Source organism: Mesoplodon mirus, assembly GCF_964341445.2.
Source record: "Mesoplodon mirus genome assembly, chromosome: 2".
In the NCBI taxonomy this organism is placed as follows: Eukaryota; Metazoa; Chordata; class Mammalia; order Artiodactyla; family Ziphiidae; genus Mesoplodon; species Mesoplodon mirus.
In genome coordinates, this window is record NC_138977.1 from 226,920,786 (window position 1) to 226,936,165 (window position 15,380).

Consider the following 15,380-nt stretch of genomic DNA (forward strand, 5'->3'; position numbering starts at 1 on the left):
GTAGGTACAGTTTTATTTCTTCCTTTCCAATCTGTGTATCTTCTGTGTTAGTCTACTCAGGCTGCTATAACAAAGCACCACAGACTGGGTGACTTAACAAAAAGTTATTTCTCACAGTTCTGGAGGCTGGAAGTCTAAGAGCAAGGTGTCAGCAGGGTGGGTGTCTAGTGAGAGCTTTTCCCTTGGGTTGTAGAGGGCCTCCTTATGTGTGCTCACGTGGCGCTTCTTCAATGTCCAAAAGAGAGAGAGAGAGAGGTCTTTGGTGTCTCTTTTCATAAGGATACTAATCCTATCGGGTTGGGGCCTCAACCTTATGACCACATTTAACTTATTTACTTTATTAGAGGCCCTATCTCCAAATACAGCTACACTGGGAGTTAAGGCTTCAACATATGAATTTTAGGGGAACACAAGCATTCAGTCCACAACATCTCTTTCTTCCTCTTTCCCTTCCTTCCTTGCTTCCTTCCTCCCAATTTTATTGATCTTTTTTTTTTTTTTTTTTTGCGGTACGCGGGCCCCTCACTGTTGTGGCCTCTCCCGTTGCGGAGCACAGGCTCCGGACGCGCAGGCTCAGCGGCCATGGCTCACGGGCCCAGCCGCTCCGCGGCACGTGGGATCTTCCCGGACCGGGGCACGAACCCGTGTCCCCTGCATCGGCAGGCGGACTCTCAACCCCTGCGCCACCAGGGAAGCCCAAATATTTGTTCCTTTGTGTTAGCTTATGTCCCTTAGCATAATGTTTTCAAGGCTCCTCCGTGCTGTAGCTGCGTCAGAATTTCTTTCCTCTTTTATGACCTACCAGTATTGTTTGCATGGCTGCATTGTGTTTGTTCCTTCATCTGATAATGGACATTTGGGCTGCTTCCCTTCTAGCTCCTTTGGTAGCAAAACATTCTGAGCTTCCTTTTGGCTGATGAGTACGTAGCAGGAAAGTGCCTCTGTAGCCCCGAAGCTATTAGAAGATCTTGGCTCCGACTTACTGGATTACTAATCTTGCTTTTACACCTTGTTATACCTGTGATACGGAGTTGTAGTTCTCTATATGGGATGGCAGGGGCCATACTGGAAAATCCTGGGAAGTTTTTCAAGTGTTACTTCTTCTTCTTTCTTCCAAGCTGCTTTCCTGTGGGAAAATAAGGAGAATACATGGGTCATAAGTCTTAGTTATGTTGGTGAAACTTTTTTTCGAGAAGCAACCTTGTAGGCTCAGAGGCGTTTCTGCTAGTGGTCCCTCGCATTAACCCTTGGAGTTATGATGAAAGAGTTTTTATCTTGACTGGAAGTATTCAAGCTTGTTGTTCTTTAAATTTCTATATTCACTCTCTGGGGCTTCACTGGTTTTCTTAATATGTTATTTTTAGTGCACTCTACAAACTTTCCCTCGTGTGGTTCTGTTTGGATTGGCCTGTTTCTTCAGAGTGGAAATTATGTGAGTTATTTTGAATCGTGATTGGGTGCTACAGGAAAAGGGTCAGAGATATCTCATCTTGGTGCAGGGGTGGGAGAAGCAGGATTTTGACAACTATAGATAGGGGTGGTGAGCATTTCAATTTGGGGGCACAGAATTAGTAAAGGTTCGGAAGTATGGAGGTATGGGACTGTTTAGGGTTGCCAGAAAGAGGGAGAAGTAGCAGAGGAGAGAAAAAAAGACTCTGTCCTCAGAATTTCTTATTTTTTTCTGGCTTGAATGTCTATCTCCACCTACCTACACTCAGCTGAAGGTCAAAAAGTCCTCCCCAAAAGCCCCAAGCAAAGTTTTTCTCCAATACTTTGTCATATCTCTGGGATATCACACACAACTTTGCACAGGAATAGATCTTTTTCTCTCTTTCTCGTCAGCTGGGATGGGTAATTCCTGTCCTTCCTGAAAAGTTTGTGAGGTCCTCGGGCTTTTTTCTCCTTGGATTCTCCAGATCCTATCAAAACATCCGACACCATTATAGTTTGAAAAGAAACAATTCTTAACTGACTGATGGACAAAAGCACTGGAGAACTACTTCAGACATACAGCCATTGAAAAGGCTCTTACAGATGAATGTTTGATGAAAGAAACAAACAGTATCCATGGAAAAACAGACTCTAGCATATGATGCAGAATATTTAATTTTGTAACCATCCATTTACCTTCTGTATTCACGTACAGAAAACGTTGGAAGGCATCTTTACCAAATTGTTAATAGTTGCTATCTCTGACGGAAGTTCTGGATCATTTTACTGTGTATTTTGGGGTTTTGCTAAATGATTTGTGCCCTCCTCCCTGCCCCACAATAGACTGTGTTTCATGACTATGTTTTTCTCTGTCTGTTGTGGAACAGAGGTCTGGCTCTGAGTTGGTGTTTGTTGAATGCATAGTCAGTGAATGGTGAAAATAGACTAGTCAAGGTTTAAAAATCTCTAAGGGGCTTTACGATTATTAAGACAATGTGAAAGACCTTTATAGCTTGTAAAATTGTATACAGAAACAAACGTGTTACAATTATTGTAATTGTGAAAAGATCTCCAGGCGCATTCTAGTCCTTAGGGTACCCCTCTGGCTGGCTAGAGGAGCCCCTTTCAGACTTTCCCTTGGAAACGCCCCTTCCTGGAAGTCTGGGGCAGGTAACCCGAGCTCGTGTTTAACTCAGATTTATTTTACTTCAAGTTGTCCACTTTTAGAGCTAATTTAGCAACACGCATGCCCTTTCTCAAGATTTTTATCAGGTGGTGGTGAACTTTTAATGAATATAATAGAAAACATTTTCCCATCCTCGGAAAACGGAGGGAGTTTGAAATGCATTTTGACCTCATCAGCTTCTTTCATCTGGTCTCTGTAATCAGTTTTATAAAAAGCACATGGCTGCCCGGATATACCTTGATAAAGAACAGTTTTTGTGTTCCATTAAAAAAACTCAGAGCACTGTTTTCAATCTTGAGAGATGATGGGGGTGCCGTGGAGGGCGAGATGGAGGATCTGTCTACACCGCGCCCCGGTGTCAGGGCTGGTGAGCCGGGCTGAGCCCAGTTCTCACCTCTGCTCCCTCCTTACAGAGGCGGCATGGCGGTGCTGTTGGGGGGAGCCTCCACCTCGTCCCCACGGGGGCTTCACAGGCTTCACACCTCAAAGCCAAGTGTCTTCGGTGACAGATGGGAGGCAGGAGAAGCACGATGGAAAGGAAGACAGACACTTGTTCCCATCAGTATCTGCTAAGGGGGATACAGAAGCTGCTCTTATGGCTTTTTTCAAAGAGGTTTTCTAAATGGGAAGTTCAGAGGTAATGAGCCCTCTTCCCAGTCAGCTTAGAGTCCCGAGTCTGTGCGCTTTAGTCGTAACGTAATTATTTTCACAACAAATATTTATTGTAGATCCACTGGGTACCAGCCTTGTGCTAAGTGCTTAGGATATGGCTGTGAACAAAATGGTCAGAGGACCCTCTCCTCCTGTAGCCCGCACGGTGCTCAGAAGATAAACGAGGACCATCGTAAGTCAACTGGAGGGCACAGTAGAAGGTGATGGTGTTAAAGAAAGAGGAAAAAGTTGAATCCAGAAAGGTCAAGAGCGCCAGGATGGAGGGAGCAGGGCTTGTGTATTTAGAAGGACAGTTGGGATACACCTTATTGGACAGGGAAGATTAAACAAGAAAATCGAATAGAACAATTAAAAATCCCCCCCATGTGACAGGCAAAATGCTGAGATGGGTGTACTTATCCCTAGTCAGTGAGGACTATCCAGCTGAGAAGCATGAGGTCTGATGGCTGGTACCCAACTCTAGCATGTGTTGGTTCCCAAGCCCTGGTTCTCCACCCAGCACTCTTTGCTCCTGGAATCTCCCCTTGGGCTTGCCTTCCAAAACTCTACCCTCTTGCCTTTCCCCCTCTCTGTCCATTTCCTCTTAACTCTTTCTGGAGTTCCTCTCTGTCACCTGAGTCTTTGAATGGTGCAGTTCTCTCTGCTCTCTGATTCCCCTGGATAATCTCACCTGCCCCATGGCTTCTGCAAGCACTGAGAGTTGGTGATGCTCGATGGTCTCTGAGCTGTACGTCCTCAGCTCCAGTCCCGTCCACCCAGCTGCCTTGGCAAATCCAAACCTGAATGCCTCAAGCCTGTTTTCCCTTGGGAATTTTGTATTCTGGTAAATGATATATATATATATCTTTAGCCTAAAACATAACATCCATGTCTAGTTCATTTTATGTTTTTGTTGAGTGCTATTTTAATGGCTGCCTAAAAGGCCCCTCCCGCCCCATGTGTCTATCTCACGGTCCCGTAATTAATTTGACTAATTTCCTATTGCTGAACATTTACGTTGTTTCCGAATCTTTGCTCCCATAAACAATTGTGCAATAACCATCCTCATTCAGGATTTAAATCTTTCTGTTTTCTTGACTCAGGGTCGGCTTATAAATAGAATCAATTTTTAGCTGATTTATTGTTTCCTTAGGATAAATTCCCAGAAGGCGATTTGGTGAGTCAAAGGGCATGAAGAGTTTGAAGATGTTGGTGGTTGTTCGTTGCCCTTTATGTTTAGTTTCACGCGCGCACACGCATCTTCGGCATTTGGTGGTCTTCTTGGTTGATTTCATCGGGGAGCGTGTTCTCAGCCTCCCCACCTTGGGCTTCACACCCCCGGGCCTCTCAGGGCTGGTCACGCTTCTGGAGCTGTTGCAAGGGCTGCTCCTTCGTAGGTCGTGCAGGTACTAGTTGTGTACATTACCGGTAACCTTGGGTTTGATTGTTCTCTTGCAAGGCTGAGAACACATGCTGATCACCTCTATGAAGAGAAGGCCCATATGCAATGGAGTACCACTCAGCCATAAAAAAGAAGGAAATAATGCCATCTGCAGCAACATGGACGGACCTAGAGGTTATTATACTAAGTGAAGTAAGGCGAATATCATATGATATCACTTATATGTGGAATCTAAAAAATGATACAGATGAACTTATTTACAAAACAGAAATAGACTCACAGACATAGAAAACAGACGTATGGTTACCAAAGGGGGAAAGCGGGGGAGGGATAAATTAGGAGTTTGGGATTAGCAGATACACACAACTATATATAAAACAAACAACAAGGACCTACTGTACAGCACAGGGAACTCTACTCAATACTCCATAATAACCTATGTGGGAAAAGAATATATATGTATGTATATATATTTATATGTTTGTATGTATAACTGAATCACTTTGCTGTGCACCTGAAACTAACATAACATTGAAATTAACTATACTTCAATTAAAGAAAAAAAAAGAACAGGCTGACTGAACAGCAGTGGGAGAGGTGCCGAGAGCAGGCCACCCTCCTCTAAAGCCGGCCTGAGGCAACAGATTGCCTCAGGGAAGCAAGGGTGGTTCCCCGTGGGGTTTGGGAACTCCAAGGCCCGGCCCACCAAGCTGTCTCACCTCCAGGGTCACAATTCATTCGGGCCAGTGGCGGGGATTAGAGCTGCAGGAGCTCACAGCCTGACTCATCTCTAGGGCAGGGGACCTCTGGGCTGGGAAGCCAGCCCGGGAGCTGCCAAGAGTTAAACCTGAGATGGGAGGGAGAAATGAAGCTGGCCCATGTCCCACTGCATGAACCCCTGGCAGCGAGCACACTGCTCCCCCCGAGCCCAGGCCTCAAACGCTGCCTCGAGGCCCTGCCGTGGGGACAGGGCTGCAATTCCCTCCCTAGATGACCACCGGGCCCTCCTCGCCCACCTGCAAGGCCAGTGGTTGCAGGACTGGGCTTATCTCTGTGAGATTACCTCTCTGTCCTAAATGACCCCACCCTTTAAAAACGTGGTATAGAGAATATACGACAGAATACTACTCAGCCATAAAAAAGAATGAAGTTTTGCCATTTGCAGCAACATAGATGGACTTGGAGGGCATTATGCTAAGTGCAATAAGACAGAGAAAGACAAACACTGTATGATATTACTTACATATGAACTCTAAAAAATACAACAAACTAGTGAATATAGCAAAAAAGAAGCAGACTCACAGATCTAGAGAACAAACTAGTAGTTACCAGTGGGGAGAGGGACGGGGGAAAGCAAGACAGGGTAGGAGAGTAAGAGGTACAAACTATTAGGTATCAAATAAGCTACAAGGATATATTGTACAACAGGGAAAATACAAGCCAATATTTGATAATAACTGTAAATGGAGTATAACCTTTAACAATCGTGAAGCACTATATTGTACACCTGTAACTCATATAATATTGTACATCGACTATACTTCAGTTAAACAAAAACAGCGACAAAGACGGCGATGTTTGCTTGTCACCCCCCCATACCACCCGTCTCGGCTCCCATCCCTGGCTGTGTTGATGCGGTGGGTTTGTCATTCACTGGGTCACAGGAAAATGCAGTGACCAGCCCTTCTGGTTTGCCTGGAACCAAAGACTTTCAGGGCTCAAATCGGAACAAGTAGGTCATCTTATGGGGACGTAACCTAGCGAGAATGTGAACTGGTGTTCTGAGTCATTCAAGGATGACTGTACGCTGTGACAGTTGGCTAAAAATAACTTCATTCCATTATTTATTGAACAAATGCGAGGCCGCATACTCAGGAGTCGGAAGCACAGCAGATCGCTGACACTCAGCATGGCCTTGAAGCTTCCCTGAGCTGCTGTGTGGACCAGGCTGTTATACAGTATTGACCTCCTAGACTTGGGTGGAGGGTTCATTTACACTGGCATACATGACCTGGATTGTTACTTAGAACATCAGATGAAATTTGTGTACTTAGGAAACATTTTCAAAGGGAAAACGCACTTGGATTTTACTATAAAATTGCTGAATTGATGGCTGTACAGCAGCCATCCTCATCCAGGGCAGATTTTGCCCCTCGGGGGTCACTCGGCAACATCTAGACGCATTCTGGGTGGTCATGTTGGGGGGTGCTGGTCACGAGTTACCGGCGTCTAGTGGGTAGAGGCAGGGATGCTGCTCAACATCCTATAGTGCACAGGTCGGCCCCACTGCAAAGAATCATCCCACCCAAACGTCAACAGTGCTGAGGGTGAGAAGCTGATGGGGGGGAGGGGAGGGAAGGAAAGGTTCTGCACTGGAAATGCTGGGATGGTATCGTCCCTCTTCAGTATGTAGACAGCTTGACTTGTACGGGGCCTTCTTTCTCTTTTGACACTGATGCAGGAAGCTCGCTGGGTAACTAAGGTCCAATTAGCTTCATCATGAGCAGGGTCTGGGGAGGTTACAGAATAGGAAAGCTGGGCCTTCTTTGGATGTTCTAGAAGATTCTACCAAGGAACTGTGGCAAAAAGCCTTTCCAGTGAGCTGAGGCTCTTACAACTTCTGTACCGGAGACATTGCCACTCAGAAGGACCAGCTTATTTTCAGGGGGGTCGTCTGGCACCCTACATGGTGTGAGTTCCAAGGGAGCTGTTATTGCCATTTTCAGACATACTTGCATTTTAAAAAGCTTTCTTTTTGGAATAAAAAAGAAATATTTTACACTCATAGAAAAGTTGCAAAAATAATACAAAGACTCCCTGTACCCAGAATCCCCAAATGTTAACATTTTACCACATTTCCTTATTGTTCTCTCCACTTTATAGACATGTTATGATTTTTACCACCTAAGAGGACATGGCAGACCTGACGCCCCTTTATCTCTAAGTATGTCGGTGTGTGCTTTATAAAAACAAAAACATTCTTTATGAAACTACAGCACGATGATCAACATAAGGAAATCAGCACCCATGCAGTATTAGCTAGCCCACAGGTCTCAAAGGTTGTCCTGCTAACGTCCTTTCTGGCAAATTCTCCCTCCAGTTTCCCCTGCGGTTCAGTCGAGGGTCACACATCTCTGAGTTGTCCTGCAGCATCATCTTGCTTTTCTCTGTCCTTATGACCTTGACAGTTTTGAACAGTACAGGACAGTTGTTTTATTGAATGTCCCTCTTTCTGGGTTGTCTGATGTTTCCTTGCGACTAAATCCAGATTGTGCATTTTTAACGAGGACACTAGAGATGTGAAGTGATGCAGCCCCTCAGGGCATCAGTCAGACCATGAGGAAACTGATGTCTCTGTGCCTGTTTCTGGCCACATGAACTCTCCCCTGGTTGGGTTTCTCTCCTGTGAAGTTCCTACTTCCCCTCTGTAATTATTAGGTATCTTGGGGGTGGTTCTTTGAAGCTCCATAATTATCTTGTTCTCATGATATTTTCACTAGGTTTAGACCCCACTGATGCTTCTTGCTTGAAACAACTATGATGATGATGGTCGCCCAGTGGTGATTGTTTAGAAACCCCATCCTTCCTTCTGCATTTAGTTAGAATTCTACCGTTAGGAAGACCTTTTCCATCTCCCTCTTTACTGTTTTTAAATTTATCTATATCCATGGACGCATGGATTCTTCTTTGTTCTATGGGCCTATAGCCCATCACTATCATTATTTATTCTGATGCTCAAATTGTCATAGATCTGGCCATTGGGAGGTGGCTCCTAAGTCCTCTGGACATGCCCCCATTTGTCCTTAATTTTGGCACAATATGGTAGCCCAGGCTCATCTTGTCTTTTCCCTGCACCAGCCTGGAAACCAGTCATTTCTCCAAGTGGCCCTGCTTCCTTTTATTGGAGAATGGTATTTAGAAGCCAAGATGTGGGCTCTGGGTGTGCCCATGACAACTGTTTTCTTTGAGACCCTCTCATGAGCAGACAGAGGTAGAAAATGTGTGTGTGTGTGCATATCTATCCATCTATCTAACATCTATCTAACACCTACCTATGTATCTATCTATCCATCTATCTATCATCTACCCCTCCATCCATCCTGACACCTCCAATTCCAATCCAACACCATGGGGTTCATTCTAACCTCCCTCCCTTGCATTTTATAAATCTCTTTTCCAACAGTGAAAAACCTGGCTTTCATTATTCACAATATGTTTACTTTTTGCTCAGTCCTACAATATCCATAAAATAGCTTTAGAATTGCTAACCCAGGCCACTGTGAAAAACAAATCAGATAATTGGCATTTAATCCTTGTTTTTTTTTTTTTTTTTAACAGCTTTTTATTTTGTTTGTAGCCTGAAGTGCTTGGTGTGGATGCAGTGCCGTGTTCAAAAGTTCCTCAAGTTGGTTCTTCTCTCTTCAGTGTGCTTGTGTCCAGAATACATGTAGGTTCATCTGTTTCTGTTTGCATTCCCTTTGGGGTTTTTTCTTCTTTCTTAATTAAAATCTTTGAGTATCTGAATTAGCATGGCTCTAAAAGCCAGAAACGTACAAATATTATCCTCAGAGGAGTGTCCCTTGTCCCTTCCCTCCCCTCTGTTCCCACCCCGTGACTTTTTCTACCTTTTCCCTTTGGGTACCGATATTGTTGGGTTTGGACTTATCCTTCCTGTGTTTCTGTTTGCACAAATGAGGAATATACAAGAATATTTTATTTCCCTCCTTTTCTTACAATGGTATATATACCTTTTTGTTACACTTTCCTCTTTTCACTTGACTAAATATCCTGAATATCACTAATGGTTCATGAAGATCTTCCTCCTTATTTTTACATCGTCCGAGTGGACCTGCTGTATTTTACTCAGCCTCCCTCTTGTGTGTGACCATGAAGTTGTTTCCAATGTTTTGCAATGTAATGCTGCCATCAATAGCCTTGTGTCTCTCTATTTCATGTTTTTGGAGGTGTATCTTTAGGTTAGATTCCAGAAGCTGGATTCCTGAAGCAAAATGTAAACACATATGAAGCTGTTTTAGCTATTGCCCTATTCTCCCTCCAAAAGGGTTTTACCAATTGGCATTCCTACCAGCAATGTACAAGGGTGCCTGTTTTCACCAACAGAACGTGTCATCGTATTTACTAATCTTTACCTGATGGATGAGAATTTCTCTGGTTGCATCATCTACTGAGGGTGTGGATGAGCTAAGAAACAGGTCCCTGGAATTTCATGTGCCATGCTCCCCAGGAAAGGGAAGAAAGCACCCCGAAACCTGTGCTGTCAGCACCTAACTTCAGGGTGCAGAGCCTTTGCTGATGCCCGAAGCACAGGAGCCTCCCCAGTAATGCCCGGAGCTTCTGATTTGGAAGCTTCTCTCTGGCTGCAGGGTCCCTCCTTCCAACAAACGGCTCCTCCAGGCACAGGTGTGTGAGGGGGATCCACTGCACTCTGGGTGGCACCATCACCCAAGGAGAACCTTTGTCTGCCTCGGCAGAGATGGGCAGAGAGCTGGAAGCATCCACTGGCGGGGGGCGGGGGGCTTCTCCCAGGTTCTGTAGTCTGGGGAGGAAGGCAGGCTGCTCCCACCAAGGGCCTGCTCGGGGGGTCCCTCAGACAGTGCGCAGCTCTCCCAGCGGGAGCTCAGCGCAGGGGACCAGGCTTGGCTGCCCAGCAGGGCTGGAGGGCTGCTTTGTGCTCAACTACCTGCCCTTCCTAGTAGACACGGGCCCACAGAGCTGCAGCCAGAGGGACAGATGGTAAGGTGGGGCAGCTGGGGTGGGCTTGTGTGCCAGGGATGGACATTCCTCCCCCCAGGAAGAAGGAAACAAAAGCAAAAGTGCTTAGGCCATTTGGACATGGCTGCAGCACGAGGGTCTGGAAATCTTAAAGGAAGAGCCTTCCACTTACAAGTATTTCAAGTAAGAAGCAGGTGAAAGTTTTATAAATCCAATGCTTATTGTCCTCAGGAAGCTGTGAAGACTACGATCTCGATGAAGCAGGTTTGGGGTGTTCCAAGTGAGGACAGTAGGACGTGAGAAGTGAACAGAACCCTACATTTATGGGAGAATTTAACCTTCCTTTCTGGTCTCTAGTAGAACAAGTAGGCAAGAGACAAATTAAGATGTAGAGGATTCAAATAATGTAATTCATAAGGATGCAATGATAAAGTTGTTGATGAAACCTATAGACATAAGTTGTTTTCAAGTATTCATTAAAAAAACCCCACAGTCATTGTGTGTTGTGTGTACTCAGAGAAAATCTCAGAAAGGTCTCAGAAGTAGAAAAGGACCAGGCCACATTCTCTAGTTAGGGTTCAATAAAACTAGAAATTATGGATATGTGTTTGACCATATATCCTTGTTTTTTTTTTTTTTTTTTTTTTTGCAGTATGCGGGCCTCTCACTGTTGTGGCCTCTCCCGTTGCGGAGCACAGGCTCCGGACGCGCAGGCTCAGCGGCCATGGCTCACGGGCCCAGCCGCTCCATGGCATGTGGGATCTTCCTGGACCGGGGCACGAACCCGCGTCCCCTGCATCGGCAGGCGGACTCCCAACCACTGCGCCACCAGGGAAGCCCTATCCTTGGTTTTTAATGCCCTTTTCCAATGAGGGGAACCAGGGCTCCTTGGAGCAACAGATGATTCTCAGACTGAAGCAGAAACACACAAGATGAGCCTGGAGCACCTGGAAAGATCAGAAAGTAAGGAACTGCTCAAAAAGCATAAAGATCAGGGTATGTTAAAGGGACACAGGAGCCACAACTGAAAGAGCCCCCATGGTCAAAGCTGGAACACTTTGAGTAAATGAATAATGTACTGGATGATAACTCAAGATATAAAAGAAATATCCATGAGTCTATACTGATATAAATAAATGATCAAGTAAATACACAAATGGAGAAGAGGCAAATGTTCCATGCAGAATTCCAAACAATTTATGTAGATGCTCCGCCTTCAAGGAGGTGGAACCAAACACCCCCCTTCTTAAGTGTGGGCTTCCTCCGAACCGTGCAGTCTGGAAAGGGGTGGGGGGAGGAGCTTTTCCGTGGAGAAGCCTGAGAAACACAGCCTCAGCCAGGTGGTCACAGGCAACCTCAAGAGTTGTCAGTCATGTGAACAGTATGAACCCTTGAGGTAGTGTGATGGGAATCGTGGTTTACCTCTGGGGTTTTCTCTAAAACTCAAAACCCCAATCTAATAATCAGAAAACCATCAAACTCACCTTGAGAGACATTCCACAAGATACATGCCCAGTACTTCTCCAAACTGTCACCCAAACAAGGACGGTCTGAGAAACTGTCACAGTCTAGAGAAGCCAAGGAGATGGGGTGAATGAGTGTAAGGTGGTGTCCTGGGTGGGGTCCTGGGACAGACAGAGGACATGAGGGGAAAACCAAGCAAGCCTGAAGAGAGTATGGATTTCAGTTACCATCATTGTATCAATACTGGTTCATTATTTGGGACAACGTACCATGTGGGTGTTAGATGTTAACAGTGGGGGAAATGGAGTGACGGGTATCCTGTTCTATCTGTGTGACTTTCCCATAAAACTAAAACTACAATCATTAGAGAAATGCAAATCAAAACTACAATGAGATATCATCTCACACCAGTCAGAATGGCCATCATCAAAAAATCTAGAAACAATAAATGCTGGAGAGGGTGTGGAGAAAAGGGAACCCTCTTGCACTGCTGGTGGGAATGTGAATTGGTACAGCCACTATGGAGAACAGTATGGAGGTTCCTTAAAAAACTACAAATAGAACTACCATATGACCCAGCAATCCCACTCCTGGGCATATACCTGGAGAAAACCATAATTCAAAAAGAGTAATGTACCAAAATGTTCATTGCAGCTCTACTCACAATAGCCCAGAGATGGAAACAACCTAAGTGTCCATCATCGGATGAATGGATAAAGATGATGTGGCACATATATACAATGGAATATTACTCAGCCATAAAAAGAAACGAAATTGAGCTATTTATAATGAGGTGGATAGACCTAGAGTCTGTCATACAGAGTGAAGTAAGTCAGAAAGAGAAAGACAAATACCGTATGCTAACACATATATATGGAATTAAAAAAATGTCATGAAGAACCTAGGGGTAAAATAGGAATAAAGACACAGATCTACTTGAGAATGGACTTGAGGATATGGGGAGGGGAAGTGTAAGCTGTGACAAAGCAAGAGAGAGGCATGGACATATATACACTACCAAACGTAAGGTAGATAGCTAGTGGGAAGCAGCCGCATAGCACAGGGAGATCAGCTCGGTGCTTTGTGACCGCCTGGAGGGGTGGGATAGGGAGGGTGGGAGGGAGGGAGATGCAAGAGGGAGGGGATATGGGAACAGATGTATATGTATAACTGATTCACTTTGTTATAAAGCAGAAACTAATAAAAAATGTAAAAAGAAAAACCTAAAACTACGCCAAATAAAAATTCTCAAATTCTAAAATATCTAAAAATATTGTTAAAAGTCCCTTTCACCTACTCTCTCATTTCACTATCCCGGTAGTCCTGGGGCGCGCCCCTCCTCTGCAGATGGAAGGTTTGATCAGAGAGGGCTGATGTGTTTTGCCCGAGGCTCCAAGGCGACTGGATGACCAAGCAGGACCCAAGCAGGGCAGCCAGGTTCCAGAACCTTCCCTCAAACATAATTGCTCCACACATACTTGGGGGAGCGAGCAGTGAGGACGCAGGCTCGTTTCTCCAGGACAGTTTGTGGCATCCCAAGCTGCCTGGAACTGGCTGGTCTGGTCTCCGTGCTCCCACAGAGACCTCCTGGGACTTGGATTGGAGAAAAGATTACTGCTTCTTGAAACACTGAAAATAATGTACCAGGAAGCTGGAGGGCGAAAAAGCAGAAAGGAAGTTGTTTTCCTTCCTGAGTCCATGTGCTACAATGAGAAGCTTGATCGCACTTTGGGTTTAACAGTTTCTCCAGTTGCCATGGAGGCGTTTACACGTCAATTCCGCCTGCGCTTATTCCCTTTGACTGACAGATGTAAAGCCTGGTCCGAGCGACGAGGCCCATGCGGCTCCAGAGCTGGCCACCAGAGGGCGCGCTGCAGCCTCCCCTGCAGCCAGGCTGGGGCAGCGGCCAGCAGATGCTTTCCACTGGACTTGGGGTCTGCGGGGCATGGACCCACAAGACCCAGATGAGTTTGTGCTCTTCTTCTTCTGGAGAAAAACCACTTTTTCCGAGTTCCGTTTCCCAGGCACACAGTGAGGATGCCCATGGGCCGCCAGCTGGCCAGCTGGTTCAGAGGATGGCAGGGCACCTCCCGTGCCCTTGTGTCCCTTCCAGACGTCTTAGCGCCTCGTGGAGTGAAGGTGGGACCGCAGCTGGAGCTCTGGGAGTGAGCCCCAGTCCTGCCACTTCTGGGGGGTGCGGGCCTTCTGTGCCTGTTTCCTCACTGGTAAGGGGGGAGCACTGTGCCACTCTTCTGTTGGCTAAATGACCGAGAAGAGAGGGTGTGTTCCTCTGGTTTCCCCCTGTCTCCCACCGGGCTCTTCTGGGAGCCCCCTGGGGTGGCTGTAGGTGACCCCTGGCCGGCCTCGCCTTCTGAGGCCTCCCTGCCGGGGATGGGTGCCTTGTGTCTCCCCGACCCTCACCGAGGGGCTGAGGGTCCTCTGGCCTGCCCTTCCACAAGGCACTTTCACAGGTAATTTCTACACGTTTCCCAAAGGAGCAGTATCTGGCACATTTACAGTGACCTCATATCTTGAGATTTCCTAAAGTTAAATATTTTGTCCTGTGACCATCCTGTGCGGGTCCCAGTGCTGTTGCAAGACAGTAGGGAGACCGCCCCACTGTTTACAACTGTGGTGAATTAAGCCCCCTTCACCCCCGCCCCCCAGCCTGTGTCACCCTGAGGCCTTCTCCTTGGCTCACCCTTTGGGTCCGACGGGGAGCCCTTCAGTGACCCCGCGACTCCCTGGACGCAGCTCGTGAGGCGCCGCTCCTCCGGAGAAGTCCCAGCTGCTCGGCTGTGCCACACGCAGCCTTGCCCTTGCTCTTGGAGCCCCGAGCCCCGGGGCCGGAGGAAGCAGCTTCCGGCCGCCTGGACTGCAGCTCAGCGGCACGTGACCTCAGTAAGACAGCGAATTCCTCCCACCTTCCTTCTCCCAGCTCCGCTCACCCCAGACGACCCCTGTCTGGCTTGGTGTGGCCAGGACGGGCATGGGGAGGAGGCGCGGGTGTGGCCCAGGCTCTGCTGCGCTTGAGGGACGTGGGAATCTGCTCGCCTCCACCCGCCTCTGCCTCGCTGAGACCCTGGGGGCACTGGGCCCCTCCAGGTGCGCGTGGCTCCTTTGCCCTGTTCCCAGGCATCCCTCACAGTCAGGGAGGCAGGTGACACCTGGCCGGAACAAGAGGGATGACAGGAGACAAGTATCCCATCTGCAAAACGGCCCCGAGGAATGTTTCTTACCCCGGGACCGAAGCTGGTGTGATTAGATCTCCCAGGAAGGTGCATATTTCTGTGCTTAATATAATTATTTACACATCAGTATCAACATCCGGTATCAATACATATGTGGTGCGTATGGGTGATCAAAGCCTCAGACAGGTGACATATTTATGTGTGGTAAATATTTAAAGGCTCCTATGTGTTCTGATTAGAAAATGTGTATCACTGGACAATTTAGTTTCAGAGGTTTCTCTCTAAGGTGAGATTTATTAAGGTTTATGAGGTAGCTGCAGAG